The 19115-nt window shown below is 41.5% G+C and overlaps 1 protein-coding gene across 1 annotated transcript in view; it reads right to left on the reverse strand.

The window, feature by feature from the left end:
* Positions 1-19115, reverse strand: part of DNAAF1 (dynein axonemal assembly factor 1) — a 41926-nt gene that overhangs the window by 21783 nt on the left and 1028 nt on the right.

Here is a 19115-nt window from a genome sequence, read left to right on the forward strand (position 1 = left end):
TACACATACACATACATATATTTGTCACAAGGCTTTTGTTTTTATTTTGTTTTCAGTTGGGGGATGAGAGGGAGAGAAGGCAGATTTTTGCTGACTGAAAAAACGGACATAATTTTAAAATTAAAAAACAAAACAAAAAGAGGTTAGAAAGGTAGGAGGGGGATAGGTTCTGAAGGGCTTTAAAAAGCCAAAGAGAGGGCAGCTAGGTGGCACAGTGGATAAAGCTCCGGCCTTGTAATAAGGAGGACCTGAGTTCAAATCCAGTCTCAGACACATGACACTTATTAGCTTGTGACCCTGGGCAAGTCACTTAACCCCGACTGCCAAGAAAGAAAGAAAGAAAGAAAGAAAGAAAGAAAGAAAGAAAGAAAGAAAGAAAGAAAGAAAGAAAGAAAGAAAGAAAGAAGGAAAGAAGGGAAGAAGGGAAGAAGGAAGAAGGGAAGAAGGGAAGAAGGGAAGAAGGGAAGAAGGGAAGAAGGGAAGAAGGGAAGAAGGGAAGAAGGGAAGGAAGGAAGGAAGGAAGGAAGGAAGGAAGGAAGGAAGGAAGGAAGGAAGGAAGGAAGGAAGGAAGGAAGGAAGGAAGGAAAAGCCAAAGAGGATTTTATATTCAATCGTGGAACAGATAGAGAATCAATGGAGTTAACTGAGTAGGGAGGTGGGTAACATGGTCAGTCTTATGCTTTAGAAAGATCAATTTGACAGCTGAGTGGAAGACAGACTACAGTGGCGAGAGACTTGTGGCAGAGAGACAAAACAGCAGGCTATTTCAATAGTCAGCCAGTCAATAAGCATTTATTAATCGCCTACCATGTGCCAGGTACTGTGCTAAGTACTGGGGAAACAAGAAGAGACAAAAGGCAGTCCCTGCCCTCAAGAAGCTTACAATCTAACAGGGGAGACAAGAAGCAAACATACATACAAACCACACACAGGACAAACAGGATATTCAAATGGAAGGCACCAGAATTAAGGGGGGTTGGGAAAGGCTTCCTGGAATTTTATTTGGGACTTGAAGCCAGGAGGTGGAGATAAGGAGGGAGAATATTCCAGGCATAGGAGACAGAGAAAATGCCCAGAGCCAACAAATGGAGTGTCTTGTTTATGGAACAGCCAGGAGGCCAAGGTCACTGGACAAAAGAGTACACGGTGAGGAATAATGTGCAAAAAGACTGGAAAGGTGGAAGGGGGTGAGGCTACGAGCTTTTTGAACACCAAACAGAGGATTCTTGAAGGTGATCAGGAGCCACTGGAGAAAACTCTGAGTCGGAGGGGGATGACATGGTTACACCTTTGCTTTAAGAAAACCACTCTGGTGGCTGATTGGACGATGGACTGGAGCGGGAAGTGACCTGAAGTGGGTAGACCCACCAGGAGGCTCCTGTAATAATCCAGGTGTGAGGTGATCAGGGCCTGCACTGGAATGGTGGCAGTGTCAAAGGAGAGAAGGGGGCATACGGGAGAGATGTCACAAAAGTAAAACAGGCAGGCCTTGGGAACGGAGTAGACATGGAGGGTGGGAGACAGTGAGAAATCCAGGATGAGTCCTAGGTCCTAAAACTGGAGGACCAGGAGAATAATGGTGCCCTCAACCATAACAGGGAAGTCTGGAAGGAGGGAAGGTTTAGGGGGAAAGACAGGGGGTTCAGTTTTGGATAGGTTGAGTTTAAGATATTTATTGGATGTCTTCCCATTCAAGATTCGAGACTGGAGATCAGCAGAGAGGTTAGAGCAGGAAAGGTGGTCATTAACTCCAGGGGAGCTGCTGAGGTCCCCAAGTGAAACAGTACAGAGGGAGGAGAGGAGAGGGCCCAGGTTTGAGAGACTCAGCAGGAGGCTGGAAGCCAAACGCAGGGGGTTAAGGAGAGAGGGAAGCACCTATCATAGATGACCTTCTAAAGGAGTTTAGCTACCTACAGGATGCCAGGCAGCAGGTTGTCTGTTGTCCTTCATTTCTGAAGAGGACCAAAATGACATCAACACGCGAGGTCAAGTCACAACGGAGCCGACTGCGGCTGATCAGAGCAGTACAGGCTCTGCCACAGGTCAGGCACAAATAGTCCACGTGAACATCTGGGGGGAGATGTCTCTAAATTTGCGCGTTTCTTTTGAGTTACTTCGATTCTGCTGTGCTCCTAGAGCACGGCGCCTTCTCTGATGAGGGCACGCCATGCTGGGCAGTCACTCCGATTCTGCTGTGCTCCTAGAGCACGGCGCCTTCTCTGATGAGGGCGCGCCATGCTGGGCAGTCACTCCGATTCTGCTGTGCTCCTAGAGCACGGCGCCTTCTCTGATGAGGGCGCGCCATGCTGGGCAGTCCTGTGCTTCCCGGCGTCTCCCGCGTCTCCCACTTGATTCCCAAATTCTTCAGAGAGGCCTTGAAAGTGCTCTTGCCTAGTGCGAGTCCTCCCATGTGGCCAGCCCATGGCAGTTACACTCTCTGCTCAGAGAGTCTGAACGTTTGGCGGACGACCTCTGTGCCCTGTACCTTATCTCGCCGGGTGATCTTCAGAATCTACCTGAGACAATTCAAATGGAAGCACAATTCCGTCTCTTGGCATTGCACTGGTATACTGTCCAGGTTTCACAGGCATGGAGCACTAAGGTCAGCACAGGAGCCCTATACCTTCTGTAGCGAAGGTGGACGGTTGGAGTTCTGAGGCTTGGCACAGCATAACTGGTGATACAAGAGAGCCAGGACTCAAGGAAAGTAGGCAGTGTTCACCAGTGTTCACTGGTTCACCAAGGGTGAAGACGGAGAAAAGGAGAGAAAGTGGCTAGTTCAGAAGAGATGGAGTCAGAGAGAATCGAGAGGACAAGGGATTGGAGATCACGGTATGGACAAAACGTAGGGTTTGATAACGGAAGGCAGAGGGAGAAGTGGAAAGAATGGATTACGGTCATATGAGGAATTTCAGAATTCTTGAACATGGAGGTGACACAGCACAAGAGGTGATAAGATCAAAGGTATGATCATGTTTGGGTGTGGCTGAGGTGGAGTGACGGAGGTGGTCATGGCAAGTGAGCAGGTGAGGAGTGCTTGGGGTGTCTGAAGGAGAGCCAATACATATGCTGAAGTTTCCTAGTATGAAGGCAGGAGTTGAGGAGGAGGGAAAGACTGAGCGAGGCACTGGACTCATCGAGGAAGGAAGGGGAGACCTGGGAGTCCATAAAAATAGCCATGAGGATTTTCATTGGGGAGAAGATGTGGATTGTATGGACATCAAAAGACGAGAAGTGGCATAGAGCCCAGTGCCTGCACCAGGGTGGTAGCTGTATCAGAGGAGAAAAGGGGGCATATCTGAGAGATGGTGCAAAGGTAGAAATGACAAGCCTTGTCAAAAGATTGGATACAGGGTATGAGAGAGGGTGATGAGTTCAGAGGAAAACCTCGACTGGGAGCCTGGGTGACTAGGGAAAGGCAGTGCCTTCCCTAGTCATAGGGAAGCTGGAAGCAGAACGTACCCAGGCCTTAGCAAGTTAGAGTTTCTAGGTAGAGGGCCATAAGTAATTCAGTGTGACTTGGAGAAAATGACTGCTCTGCCTTGGGAAGATCCAGAAGTCCCAAGGCCACACTGTGAGCTGTGTGCACGCTGATGTCTGGCAGTGCTGCGTGTGGTCCTATGGGGCTGACCTTTGAGATGAGAGGCCACACACTGACGGTAGGACAGTGATGACAGGCATCGACACGCTCAGGAGGGAGGGAGTGCCCAGACTCCAGAGGGCAGAGGAGAGCCAACAACTGGGCACGAGGCAGGGACTTCACTAATCACGGCTGTGAAGTTGTGGGGACTGAGATGAAACATCTGGGGGAAAGGGCCATTGAGCCTCCCTGAAGAGGGGCAGTGTCAGTAACCGTTCTACGCTGCCATTCATAACCTGACTCTGTGGCTAATCCTTCTGTTAGCTTCATCACTTAGAAGGACCTTTGTTTAAAAATCTTTTTTGGAGAGGCAATTGGGGTTAAGTGACTTGCCCAGGGTCACACAGCTAGCAAGTGTCATGTGTCTGAGGCCAGATTTGAACTCAGGTCCTCCTGACTCCAAGGCTGGAGCTCTATCCACTGCAACAGCTAGCTGCCCCGTCAAGAACCTTTTTAAGAGACATAGGCCAGATTCTCAAGTTTCCAGAGACAACTCGAATGAATGGGGTGAAGGTGAGGAGGGGGAAATGGACCACAGAGATTGGAAGGCAGTTCCCTTGACTGAACTGCATCCATCTCTCAGAAATCAGGGTCTGGCATTCACTGAGGCTTAAATAATGACACCTGCACTGAGTAAGCAATCCTGGATAGACAAAGAACAGGCCTTCTAGGAGCCCTACTCTTTCTCCAATCTTCAATCACACTCCCTCTCTCTCTGCTGGCTCCTTCCTAGCTGCCTACAGACATGCCCTCCTCTCCCCCACCCTTAAAAAGCCCTGACAACTATCATCCTATCTATGTCTTGCCTCCATTTCTCTGGCTAAAATCCTTGAGAAATTTATCTCTGCTAGATGCCTCTGCCTCCTATCTTCCTACTCATTCCTAGACCCCCTTCAGTCTGGCTTCTGACCTCATCGAGAAGTGAAATTGCTCTCTCCATTGTTACCAATGCTCTTTTAATCACCAAATCTAATGCCTTTTTTCTCACTCCCCTTCCTTCTTGACCTCTCTGCAGCCTCTGACACTGCTGACCATACTCTTCTCCTGGGCACCCTCTTCTCTCTAGGTTTTTGGGATCCTGCTCTCTGATGGAACCTCAGTTTCCTTTGCTGGGTCTACATCTGGGCTGTGCCGGCTGTGACTGTCCCCCAAGGATCTGTCTTGGGACCTCTGCTTTTCCCCCTCTATACTCTTTCACTTGGTGATCTCATCGTCTCCCCACAGATTCAATGATCATCCCTATGTAGATGATTCCCAGGTCTACATATCCAGCCCTAAAATCCTCCTGAGCCTCAGTCCTAACCATTACTTGCCTTCTGGACATTTCATACAGAGTGTCCCCCTATGCATCTCAAACTCACTGCGTCCAAAGCAGAGCACATTATTTCCCAAACCCTCACAACTTTCTTATTACTGTTGAGGGCGCTGACCATTCTCCTTTCACCCAGGCTTGCAGTCTTGGACGCCTTCTTCTTCTTATTGTCACTTCACCCACATATCTGATTTGTTACCAAGTTTTTTCACATTCACAACACCTTTCCTACGCATCCCATTCTCTTCCCTCAACAGCTGCCACCTAGGACAGGCCTTCATCCCTTCATGCCTGGACTACTCAACAGCTCTTTGGTTAGCCTCCCTGCCTCATCTTTCCCCACTCCAATCCCCAGTCCACTCGCATAGTCCAACCATGTTACTCCTCTCCACCTCCACCACCTCCCAAGCCTTTACAGTAGCATTTTACTTGGCTGAATCAGAGTTTTTAATAGTCAACAAACATTAATTCTAATGAGATCTTGTATTCTCTACACTGTGTTGTATCAATTATGTGATGGTAAAAATGAGTATTACTGGAGTATCACTTGAAAAAACCTCCTTGCTCCCTGTTGAATTGGCATATAGAGTACTGAGGATCTCTCAATTACTTTGTAGTGGTAATAGAAAGTCTAAGATTTTTTCACCCTTTTGGTATCTTCCCCTCTCCTTCATATACCCTGAGAATCAGTCCCTCAAAACCGTGTCGCATCTAGCAAGTGCCTCATTTCTATACATTTGACCTAGTTCAGACGCTCTTCCCTTTGTTTTATTCTGCTTCTTCAAAAACCGTACCTGGAGCATGATGTGGAGAGTGCAGATGCAGTGGCTCCACTGTCCCTGATGGTAAAAGATGTCGATGTAAAAATCTTTATGGATCTTTTCTATCTTTAGTCTCTTTTCCTTCCAGTTTCATCCTTAAGCATCCTCAGTGTGACTTGGAATTAGTCAAGTTTCTCACCCACATTTCTTTAAACTTGTTTCTCATTCTATTGCTTCTCATCATTTGAGAGATCTTGCTCCTAATTGCTCACTTTCCTCAGTAAAACTTTACAAATGAATCTATAATGCAGCATTAATAACAACACACTTACACACTGCTTTGGTGGTACAGGTACCTGTGACACCCAGAGGCTAGGTAACCTGCCCGTGACCACAGAGGCAGTAAGGATCCAAGCCAGGTCACCTGACTCCTCATCCAGAGCAGTATCCATGGGGATCAAGCCCCAGATCTCTGCCCTGTCAGTAAACCTAGGATTAGACACTGAGAGTTTCTCTGACCACCAACCTGGTGATATCACTACCCGCTGCCTCCCTCTTTGTTTGGCTGCACACACATAACACAAAAACTCTAGACCGGTCAACAACACAGACTCGTTTTTCTAGCTCCATTCTTTCTCCCTCTGAACTTATCCATGCTAAGCCTCCTTTTTCTTCTGCAACCACTTTTCCTTAACTTTGACACATCGGTCACTTTCCCATACACATTCTTCCTTCCCGTTTCTCCTGCTCAGAGCAGACAGCACTCTAAACTGTCTTGAGCTGTTCTTTCCTTCTATAACCAGAGCTGTCTCTAAAAGCACGCTGCGTGTGTTTTTTAGGGAGTAGTTTTAGGGGCTGCAGCAGGCCACTGCTGTTTCTTCTGATACAGCATGGAATAGCAGAAAGAGCAGTGGCATTAATCAGTTGAACTGAGCTCAAGACCTACCCTCTGAAACTAAACCTCTGTGGAAACCCTGGGAAACCCCTTTACCATCTCAACAGGGTATGCTTTTCTCATCTGTCTGTCAAATGGAAGTGTTGGTCTAGAGCACCTTTAAGGTCCCTTCCATCTCGGAAATACTATGTGTCTAGCATTCAGTGGTTCTTCACAGGAAAGTGAGGCTAACTCAGACCACTGGGAAAACATGCATCTAAAAACATAATTCTACTAGGAGACCCATGCATCATGCATGGTGCTAAGTGAATAAAATATTAGAGGTTCAATGGTTTCATAACAAGGGTAGGAAAATATATTCTGTTTTTCAGATGGATTCCTGCATTTTCTTGGTCTTTTTGATTAGAATAGCACATTAGGGAAAATATCATTGGGGAACACGAGAGGAACAACACACATTCCCACAGCACTTTAAGGTTTGCAAAAATGCTTTCCTGTAAGGTAGGCAGCACAAGTAGTACTTATTTCCTCTTTATAGAGATGAAAGGTAATGTTCTATGAGATTAAGAATAGACCACAGGTGGAGCAGCTAGGTGGCGCAGTGGATAGAGCACCAGCCCTGGAGTCAGGAGGACCTAAGTTCAAATCTGGCCTCAGACGCTTGACACATACTAGCTGTGTGACCCTAGGCAAGTCACTTAACCCCAACTGCCTCACCAAAAAAAAAAATAGACCAGAGGTCTCTACAATGGTCTTGGGATGAACCTTTTAGCTCCAATTCCATCGGCTTAGTTAGGAGAGCAGCATGGTGTGACAGAACGAATACTAGGGTTCAAGTCGTGGCTGTGCTGCTTACCAGCTCTGTGACTGAGCGAGTCACAATCTCTGTAAGGCGCAGGCTCCTCCTCTTTGAAATAGGCACGATTAGAGTTGTGCTGACCACCTCACCAGGCTGCTGTGAGGAAAGCTACAGGAGCCCTGTGAGGGGCTACTGAAGTGCAGGCTGCTGTTATCACTTTCAAATGTTCTCAGAATTACAAGTGTGAGGATTTTGTAGAAGGACAGAATTTTCCAGTTGTAGAGACCTTTGTGGCCATATCATCCAATCCATATGTGAAAAAGAATCTTCACAATGTTGACAACCTGGTAAGAGGCCATCCAACCTTCGCGGCAGACCTCTGGTGAGAGGAAACCTGTTTCCTATTTGGACAGCTTTAATGTCTAAATTCTTCTCGACAACTTAGCTAATTCTGTCCTCTGGGGGCCAAATAGGACAAATCTGATCCCTCTTTCACATGACAGCCTTTCAAATACTGGAGGACAGATCCTATCTACCTCTCTTCAAACATATTCAAACCTCTTGTACATATTGAATATCTCTAGTTCCTTCAATTCTGAAGGTAAGGTCCCTCCTATCACAGCTGCCCTCCTCTGGACTTTCTACAGCTTATCAATGCCTTTACTAAAATGCGGCGCCAGAATGGAGCATGATACTCCAGGTAGGCTCTGACCAGGGCACAGTACAAGTGGGACTGTCACCTCCTGGATGATCCCTGGAGGAATCACAATGCCTCTTTTAATTCAGCCTGGGACAGCATTAACTTTTTTGGCTGCCACATCATGCCATTAAGTCACACCAAGACCCAGACCTTTTTAAGGCAAATTATTGTCTAACCAGAAATCCTCTGCCTTGTACTTGTGTGAAGTTTTTCAGTCCATCCTGCAAATGCCATGCAGCAGAAGCAGATTATGAACTCTTTATGCAGATACGATCTGTCAAGCCCTGAACTCTGTTTCTTTTCCTTTCCAGTCCACTCCAGTTCTTGATCTATTCAGAATTTATGGCATGGATAATGATTTTATCTCTCTTCTTCTACTGTCTCTTAGAACTGATATTATGTTGTGATACCATCAACAGATGCCATACTTCTCAGTTTGCGGGGTAGCTGTCATCTCAGAAAGCTGCTACAAAGTGCAATCTCTCTTCTTTTGCTCTCCAAAAATCATCTGAAAAAGCCTTGCACAGTTGTGGAGAGGACAGTGAGATGTAGGTTAGATGACAGAAAAGTCAGAAATTCAGAACTGGTTGAATGACTGGATCCAAAGAATAGTCATTACTGGGTTGATGCTAAGTCTTTGATGGAAAGCCCCAGGGATCAATCACTGGCACTGTGCTTTTCATTATCTGTATCACTGACCTGGATGAAGTCATGCATGGCACACTTGTCAAATATGGAGATGAAGAGAAGTCTGGAAAGAGAGCTAACATGCTAGATGACAGAATCAAGATCATAAGATACATACAAAGGTCATAAAAGCCTACACAATTACAGGGAAAGTTCATATTTGTTCAAAAAAGATCCTATATCAAATTGTGAAAGGAGTATCCCAAACCAACTAAATTACAGATTCTTTAAGTATTGAAATAAGAATAAGCTAATATCACATCACATCAATTTTATGTGACAAAACATCATCTCTTAAAGGTTGGGTTCAAATATTCCTACAAATAAGCTCACAGAATGCTAGATCATCTAGTCAAACCCCCCCAGGGTACACATCAGAAAAATGATGCTGAGAACGCTGATGTGACTTGTGTGTGGTGACAGAGCCAGTTAATGACAGGGCTAATCCAAGAACCCAGGTCTCCTCCCAGATAATCTTTTAAAAACTGAGTGTTGTCTGATGAAAAGCAGACTCTTAAAGCAAACATATCTGCCCTTTTCTAATCTCCTTGTGTAGGGTATGATAGACATCCATGTCTATGCAGAAATTCTGCTTCTGTCTTTAGCCTTGTGATGCTGGAAACTGGGCACATGGGAAGGATGTGGAGAAGGTGAAAGGACACGTGTTTAACTGGTCTGATGTAGGTCTACATGGAAACTTAAGGCAGTGGAGGAAGAACCAAGATGGAGGGAGAGAAGTACTCAGCTGAGTTCTCCCAAATTCCCCTCCAAACAATTCTAAAGCAACACCTCAAATTGAATTCTGGAGTGGCAAAACCCATAAAAGGATGGGGTGAAACAATTTCCCAGCCTGGGACAATTTAGGAGGTTGACAGGAAAGGTCTGTCTCACAGGGTGCTGCTGGGCTCGGAAACACAGCACCAGCAATGCCGTGGGGTGGCTGCACTAGGGGCAGAGCTTCAGGAGCTCGCAACCCACAAACAGTAGGGGATTGAACAACTGGTCAGAAGGAGATTTCAGGAGACCCTGTGCTGCTGCTGGGTTCAGGACCCTGTTGTATTGACCATATGCAGATCCTGGTTGCAATCCTAGGTCTAAAAGGACCCACAGCACTTGCCGCTGCCAGGGAGTGGGGACCTTGGTCACAATTCCAGGGCAGAGAGGAATGCTTGTGGTTGTTCATGGGGGAGTAGAGACCCTGGTCTCAATTCCAAGACAGAGGAAAGCACTAGCAATTATGCCTACATTTCCAGGGCCGAGAGGAATGCTAGCCCTGTGGCTACAGGGAAATAAAGCCCCTTCCTGGGTAAAGACTAGAGCACAGGCCAGGAGAGCAGTGACCACACCTCTCCCTGTCCACCTTGGAAGCACCAAAAACCTACAGACCCCCAGAGCTAGCTCTGAAAACACCAGTAAGATAGGCTGGAAGCTTAGGACAGTGCCATCTCCATCTTGGGAGCAGAGTCCAACTTTAACACAAAGTTAAAAACTAAGAGAGAGGAAAAAATGAGCAAATGACAAAAAAAGAACTTAACCATAACAGGTTATTATGGAAAAAGGAAGATGGAAGACACAAACCCAAAAGAAGACAATGATATCAAAGCAGCTATAAGCAAAGCCTCAAAGAAAAATGGGAATTGGATACAAGCCAACAAAAACCTCCTGAATGAGTTCAAAAAGGATTTTAAAAATCAAATAAGAAAGGTAGAGGGAAAATCGGGATAAGAAATGAGAGTAATCCAAGAAGATTATAAAAAAACAGTCAACAGCTTGGTAAATGAGAGGCGCGCACACGCACACACACGCACACACACACACGCGCACACACACACACACACACACACACACACACACACCCTGAAGAAAATAACATCTTTAAAAACAGAATTGGCCAAATAGTAAAAGGAGGCACAAAAAATCCACTAAAAAGAAGAACTCCTTAAAAATGAGAATTGGCCAAATGGAAAGACGTACAAAAGCTCACTGAAGAAAATAATTCCTTAAAAATTAGAATTGGGTAAATGGAAGCTAATGACTCCATGAAATATCAAGAAAGAGTAAAACAGAACCAAAAGAATGAAAAAAATAGATAATAATGTGAAATATATCACTGGAAAAACAAGTGACCTGAAAAATAAATTGAGATGAGAAATATTTCAAGAATTCTTGAACCATCCTAAAAGCCATCACAAAAATAAAAGAGCCTAGATATCAAATTTCAAGAGATTATCAAGGAAAACTGCTCCCATATCTTAGATCCAGAGGGTAAAACAGAAATTGAAAGAATTCACCGATCACTTCTGAAAGAGTCCCAAATGAAAACTCCTAGGAATATTATAGCCAAATTCCAGAGCTCCCAGGTCAAGGAGAAACTATTACAAGTAGCCAGAAAGAAACAATTCAAATATTGTGGAGCCAGTCAGGATCACAAAATTTAGCAGATTCCACATTAACGGATCAGAGGGTTTAGAATATAATATTCGAGAAGGCAAAGGAGCCAGAAAACAAAGGAACTATTCTTACAATCACTAATAAGCTATCCAACAAAATTGAGTATAGTCCTTCAGGAGATTAAAATAGACATTTAAGGAAATAAAGCACTTTCAAGCCTTTCTGATGAGTAGACCAGAACTGAATGGAAAATCTGACTTTCTAATACAAGACTCAAATGAAGCATAAAAGGTAAACATGAAAGAAAAATCATAAGGGAACCAATAAGGTTAAAATGTTTACATTACTATATGAGAAGATGATAATTTTAAGTCCTAAGAACTTTATTATTACTAGGGCCCTTAGAATGAGTATACATACACAGAGGACATCAATGTGAGTTGACTATGATAGGATGATATAAAAAAAATTAACAGATGAGAAAGAGGGATGCACTGGGAAAGGAGGAAAAGGAGAGGAAGAATGGGGAAAATTATCTCACATAAAAGAGGGATGCAAGGAAGAGCTTTTCTAGTGGAAGGGAAAATGGAATGGGGAGGTTGGTGGGCAACACTTGAACCTTATCACATCGGAATTCACTCAAAGAGGCAATAACATACAAACTCAATTTGGTAAAGAAGTCTATCTTACCCCATAGGGAAGAAGCAGGAGAAAGGGATAAGAAAAGGGGAGGGTGGCTGATAGAAGGGAGGGCAGATTAAGTGAGATAGTAGTCTGAAACAAAACAGACTTAAGAGGAGGGAAAAGGTAAAAGGAGAGAGAGAAGATAAACAGGGAAAAAAATAAGATGGAGACAAAAACACAGTTAATAATCATAACTGTAAACGTGAATGGGATACATTCACCCATAAAATGGAAGTGGATTGCAGAATGGATTAAAAACCAGAACCCAACAGTATGTTATTTACACACAAAACACACTTCAAAGTGAGAGAGACACACACAGTTAAAATAAGGGCTGGAGCATAATCAGTTATGCTTCAGCTGAGAAAGCAGGGGTAGCAATAATTATCTCAGACAAAGTAAAAGCAATAACAGACCTATTTAAAAGAGATACACAGGGAAACCATATTTTGGTAAAAGGTACCATAGGCAATGAAGTAATATTAAATATATTTGTACCAAATGGCATAGCATCCAAATTCTTAAAGGAAAAGTTAAATGAGTTACAGGAGGAAATAGAGAGTAAAGCTATATTAGTGGGGGGACCTCAACTTTCCCCTCTCAAAACTAGATAAATCTAACCATAAAATAAACAAGAAAGAAGTTAAAGAGATGAATAGCATTTTAGAAAAGTCAGATATGTCATACCTCTGGAGAAAACTCAATGGGAACAGAAAGGGGTATATATTTTTTTCTCGGCTGTACATGGCACCTTCACAAAAATTGACCATGTATTAAGGCATAAAAACGTCATAACCCAAATTCAGAAAAGCAGAAATATCAAAATGCATCCTTTTTAGACCATAATGAAATAAAAATATATTAAATAAAAGGCCATGGATACACAGATTAAAAATTAATGGAAATTAAATAATCTAATCCTAAAGAATAAGTGGGTCAAAGAACAAATCATAGAAACAATAAACAATTTCATTGAAGAGAATGATAACAATGAGACAACACACCAACATTTATAGGATGCAGCCAAAGCAGTACTTAGGGGAAATTTTATATCTCTAAAAACTGACATCAATAAAATAAAGAAAAAGAAGATCAATGAATTGGGCATACAACTAAAAAAGCCAAAAAAAGAACAAAATTTAGATACCCAATCAAACATCAAATTGTAATTTCTGAAGATCAAAAGAGAGATTAATAAAATTGAAGGTAAGAAAACCATTGAACTAATGAAAGTAGGAGCTGGTTTTGTGAAACAAAAAAAAAAAGAGAGAGAGAAACCATAGTTTAATTTGATTAAAAATGGAAGAAAATCAAATCACCAGTACCAAAAATGAAAAAAGTGAATTCACCACCAATGAAAATGAATTTAAAAAATTACTAGGAACCATTTTGCCCAGTTATATGCCAATAAGTCTGACAATCTTAGTGAAATGGATGAATATTTATTAAAATATAAATTACCCAGATTAACAGAAGAGGAAATGGAATATTTAAATAACTCTCTCTTGGAAAAAGAAATTGAACAAGCCATAAAGGAGCTCCCTAAGAAAAAATCCCCAGGATCAAATGGATTCACAAGTGAATTCTATCAAACATTTAAAGAACAATTAATTCTAATACCATATAAACTATTTGGACAAATAGGTGAAGGTGTCCTACCAAATTCCTTTTACAACACAACTGTGGTACTGATACCTAAACCAAGAAGAACAAAAACAGAGAAAGAAAACTATAGATCAATTTCCCTAATGAATGTTGCCGCAAAAATTTTAAGTGAAATTCTAGTGAGGAGATTACAGCAATATATCACAAAGGTCATACACTGTGACCAGGCTGGATTTATATCAGGAATGCAAGGCTGGTTCAGTATTAGGAAAACTATCAGCATAACTGACCACATCAATAACAAAACAAACATAAACCATATAATTATTTCAACAGATGCAAAATAAGCTTTTGACAAAATGCAACACTCCTTCCTATTAAAAAGACTAGGAAGCATAGGAACAAATGAAGCTTCCCTTAAAACAGTAAGTAGTATCTATCTAAAACCATCAATAAGATCAGGGGTGAAGCAAGGACGCCCATTACCACTATTATTATTCAATATTGTTCTAGAAATGCTAGCTATAGCAATAAGACAAGAAAAAGGAAATTAAAGGAATGAGAATAGGTAATGAGGAAACAAAACCATCACTCTTTTGCAGATGATATGATGATAAACTTAGAAAATCCTATGGAATTGACTAAAAAACTACTAGAAATAATAACTTCAAATTTGTAGGATATGAAATAAGCTCACATAAATCATAAGCATTTTTACATATTACCAACAAAGTCCAGCAGGAAAAGATAGAGAAATACCACTTAAAATAACTGCAGACAACGTAAAATACTTGGGGGTTGACCTGCCAAGCCAAACCCAGGAACGATATGAACACAACTACAAAACGCTTTTCACACAAATAAAGTCAGACAATTGGAGAAATATTAATTGTTCATTGGTAGGTCGAGCCAATATAATAAAAATAACAATTCTATCTAACTTACTTTACTTACTCAATTCAATCAAATTACCAAAAAATTATTTTACAGACCTACAAAAAAATAATAACAGAATTCATCTGGGAGAACAAAAGGTCAAGAATATCAAGGGAATCAATGAAAAAAAATGTGAAGGGGGGTGGTTTAAGCAGTACCAGATCTCTAACTATATTACAAAGTGGTAATCATCAAAACAATCTGGTACTGGCTAAGAAATAGAGTGGTAGATCAGTGGAATAGATTAGGTACATAATACACAGTAGTAAATGACCATAAAAATCTAGTGTTTAACAAACCCAAAGAGCCAAGATTCTGGGACAACTTATTTATCAAAAACTGATGAGGAAGTTGGAAAAGCAGTTTGGCAGAAACTAGGTATACAACAACATCTCACAATATATACCGAGATGGGGCAGCTAGGTGGCACAGCAGATAGAGCTCTGGCCTTGGAATCAGGAGGACCTGAATTCAAATCTGGCCTCAGACACTTGACACTTACTAGCTGTGTGACCCTTGGTAAGTCACTTAACCTCAACTGCCCCACCAAAAAGCAAAAAAACCAACATATACCAGAGATAAGGTCAAAATGGGTACATGATTTAGACACAAAGGGTGATATCATAAGTAAGTTAGGAGAGCATAGAATGCTTTACCTGTCAGATTTGTGAATAAGACAAGACTTTATGACCAATCAAGAGATAAAGAGCATTACAGTATGTGAAATGGATAATTTTGATTATATTAAATTAAAAAGGTTTTTGCATGAACAAAACCAATGCAGCTAAGATTAAAAGGGAAGCAGGAAACCGGGAAAAAAACCTTTCTGTGGCAAATTTCTCTAATAAAGGCCTCATTTCTCAAATACACAGAGAACTGAGTCAAACTTATAAGAATACAATTCATTGCTCAATTGATAAATAGTCAAAGGATATGAACAGGCAGTTTTCAGATGAAGAAATTAAGGCTATCTATAGTCATATAAAAATGCTCTAAATCACTATTGATTAGAGAAATGCAAATTAAAACAACTCTGAGGTACTACCTCACACCTATCAGATTGACTAATATGGTAGAAAAGGAAAATGACAAATGTTGGAGGGGATATGGAAAAATAGTTACATTAATGCATGGTTGGTGGAGCTGTGAACTGATCAACTTGGCACTATGCCCAAATGACTACAAATCTCTTTGACCCCACAATACCACTGTTAGGTCTGTACCCCCAAAGACATAAAAGAAAAAGGAAAAGGACATACATGTATAAAAATATTTGTAGTAGCTCTTTTTGTGGTGGCAAAAAATTAGACATTGAGGGGATGCCCATCAATTGGAGAATGGCTGAACAAGTTGTGGGATATAATTATGATGGAATACTATTGTGCTTTAAGAAATGACTAGCAGGATGCTTTCAGTAAAACCTGGGAAGACTTATATGAATTGATGCAAAGTGAAGTAAGTAGAACCAGTAGTACAACGTACACAGTAACAGCAATACTGTATGATGATTAACTATAAATGACTTAGCTATTTTCAGCAATGCAATGATCTGAAGGACTTATGATGAAAAATAGTATCCACCTCCAGAGAAAGAACTGATGGGAGTCTGAATGCAGATTGAAGCATACTTTTTAAACTTTATTATTCTTGTTTTTTTTTATCTGTGTTTTCTTTTGCAACATGACTAACGTAGAAATGTTTTGCATGACTGCACATGTACAATCTATATCAAATTGCTTGCTTTCTCAAGAAAGGGGGAGGGGAAGGAGGAAGGAACTCAAAATTTAAAAAAATGAGTGTTAAAAATTTTTTGCTTACACGTAATTGAGAAAAAAAGAAACAAAAAAGAAGCATATGGCAGTGAATGAAGTATAATTAAACTTTCATGTGTATAAAATTTGTTACATTTTGTCACATTCTTTCCCCCTATCCAGAGGTGAAAAACTAGTACTATAGAACTATAGTACTACAGTACTATGTATTTGGCTATGTATGATACGATAACACTTCGAGGGCTGGAATATATCAATATAAACCATAAATGCTGGTCTGGTAGGTGTGTGGATATGAGATATCCCTGGGACAAAGGGAAGTCAGATCAAATTTGGAAAATTAAACTCCCTTTCATGCTGAAAAAAAAAATATTACTGTACAAAATTAGTATCTCAGATATATGCACAATTTCCTCTTTAATATTTTAATGGGAAAAACATTTCCATCATTAATACTTTCTCACAAAACCATTACTTATATTACAGGGGAAGATCAGCATTCCTGAAAACACTACTTAGGAAAAATAGGCCAACACAATTTATTTAGGGCTCAATTTGAGAGCCTATGCCTCTTCTGCTGTTTGCCTTTTGGATAACTTATTTAACATTAGTAATAGTGTCAGCTAACATTTGTATATATATTAATTCGTGAATTACATTTCACATATTTTCTTGCTAAAGAATGAACATGAGAAATGGGAAATAATATAAGGAGGTGAAACACAAAGGCAGTCCATTTCAATTTTATCAGTAGAACTTTAAAGACAGGGTTTGATGAGAAAAGAGATTAAAACTTTTGTTTAAAATGAAAGGCTTAGTTGACAGTATTACTTTTTCCCCTTCAACTGTATACTATGACTAATCAAAAAGTAGGAGTCAATAATAGCTCACATTTATATAGGCTTTAAAACCTATAAAGCTATTATCTCATCTGATCCTCCCAACAACCCCTGGGGTAGGGAGTATTACTAGGCTCAGTGAATGAGTAAGGAAACTGAGGCTCCTCTAGAAAGGTGAAGCCTTGCCTGCAGTATCCAGAGGAGTGCTAGCCTGGGAGTCTACAGACACAGGTTTGAATCCCAGCACTTACTAATGCTGTGATCATGGGCAAGTCACTTAACCATTCTGATCCTCCCCTTCACCAAGAGTCCCTAGCCACATGTTGCCATCGATGGAATATGTGTCTGTAAGGGAGAATGCTCTATTGTTACTTTTCTTCCCACGCCATTTCATTATAGATGAGGTTGATCAAAGGAGTTCTCTCCACTGTCTACCAGCTGCACTCAAATCTCTATAAGGCAGAAAAGAAAAAGGAACTGAGTCTTCAGTGAAGACTCCTTTTTTAAAGGCCAACCTGAAGGAGTGGCTTCTCTGACAACAGTGTTCCAGAGAGTCTAAATAAGCCATTTCATCACAGGTGTCCAGCCCTAGTTCACTGAAACCTTGTTCACAATGAAACCAATAGTTGTCTTTTGTCTTCTAACAAGGAGAAAATGGTCACCACATCCCAATCAAAGGTTCCAAACAACAGCTCACTTCCTTGATCAGACACGGATCCAGCAGAAGTGCTCAGGCCCTTCTGACCACTTTTTACCCTTTCTCTTCTGCTCTGTCCCATGTCCCATGTCTTGAGAAGAATGCATGCACAATTTCATTCCTGAATCTCTGCCTCCTACCTAGAAGATGAAGATCTCCAATGCAGTGGAATCCTAGAATTTAGACAACTAGCATCCCTCTGGCTAATCCAAGTTCTGTTCCTTTCCAGAGTCCAAAACATGACGTAGAGCTAAATCTGAAGAACCTAGAATCTTAAAGAAAAATGGGACTCATGGAGAGGGACAGTTGTGCTGATTGTTCATAGGCTTTTAAGAGTTTCTCCACATTTATTATAGAGTTCATCTTCTCCATTGCCTTTGGGATCAAAGTTAAATCAAATTAAAATTTATTAAAAAAAAATAAATCTTTTGGGTCCACCCATTAGCAGTGTTTTGTTACCATAAGTTAGGTTAACAATCTAGGTACTTGCTTGAACAGCAGCTAGGTAGGTGATTGCCTATACCTGTGGAAACATAGACTTAACATACATTGGGAGATTTCCCAGCGAAAACACTTGAGTGGGTATATATCTGCTGGGGCAACTAGGTGGTGAAGTGGATAGATCATGGGGCCTGGAGTCAGGAAGACCTGAGTTCAGATACTTACTGTATGACCCTGGGAAAATCACTTAACCTTATTTGACTCAGTTTCCTCATCTGTCAAATGATCTGGAGAAGGAGCTGGCAAACCACTCCACTATCTTTGCCAAGAATACCTCAAATGGGATCACAAAGAGTCATACATGACTGAACAATAATAACATATATTTGCTAAGAGAAACTAATCTTTGGGCTTAGTCTTGGGGACTACATCCATGTAAGCCCAGAGTTTGAGAGACTCTGGGCCACAGGTTATAATTATATGCCTTTGCTTTAGACTATTTCTTCTGGCTGACTAATAAAAGTTTACATACATCAGAGGGAACAACGAGAAGTGGTTTTGATAGGATTTAGGCCAGAAGGGGTAGCACCCTATCACGTCCAGGATCAAATACAAATTATTCTTGTTTGGCACTCAAAACCTTTAATAAACTAGCCCCCTCCTACCTTTCTAGGCTTTTTAGAACCTACTCCCCAATGCATACTCTTCAGTCCAGTGACACTGGTCTCCTGGCTGTTCCATGAGCAAGATGCCCCATCAGTTGGCTCTGGGCATTTTCTCTGGCTTGTCCCCCATGCCTAGAACATTCTCCCTCCTCAACCCTGCCTAGACTTCCCTGGCTTCCTGTAAGTCCCAACTAAAATCTCATCTTTGACAGGAAGCCTTCCCCAGCCCCTCTTAATTTTAGTGCTTTCCCTCTATTAATTATTTCCTATCTCTCCTGTATGTAGGTTGCT

Source organism: Phascolarctos cinereus, unplaced genomic scaffold (genome assembly GCF_003287225.1).
Source record: "Phascolarctos cinereus isolate Bilbo 61053 unplaced genomic scaffold, phaCin_HiC Scaffold_2;HRSCAF=192, whole genome shotgun sequence".
NCBI classification, from domain to species: Eukaryota; Metazoa; Chordata; class Mammalia; order Diprotodontia; family Phascolarctidae; genus Phascolarctos; species Phascolarctos cinereus.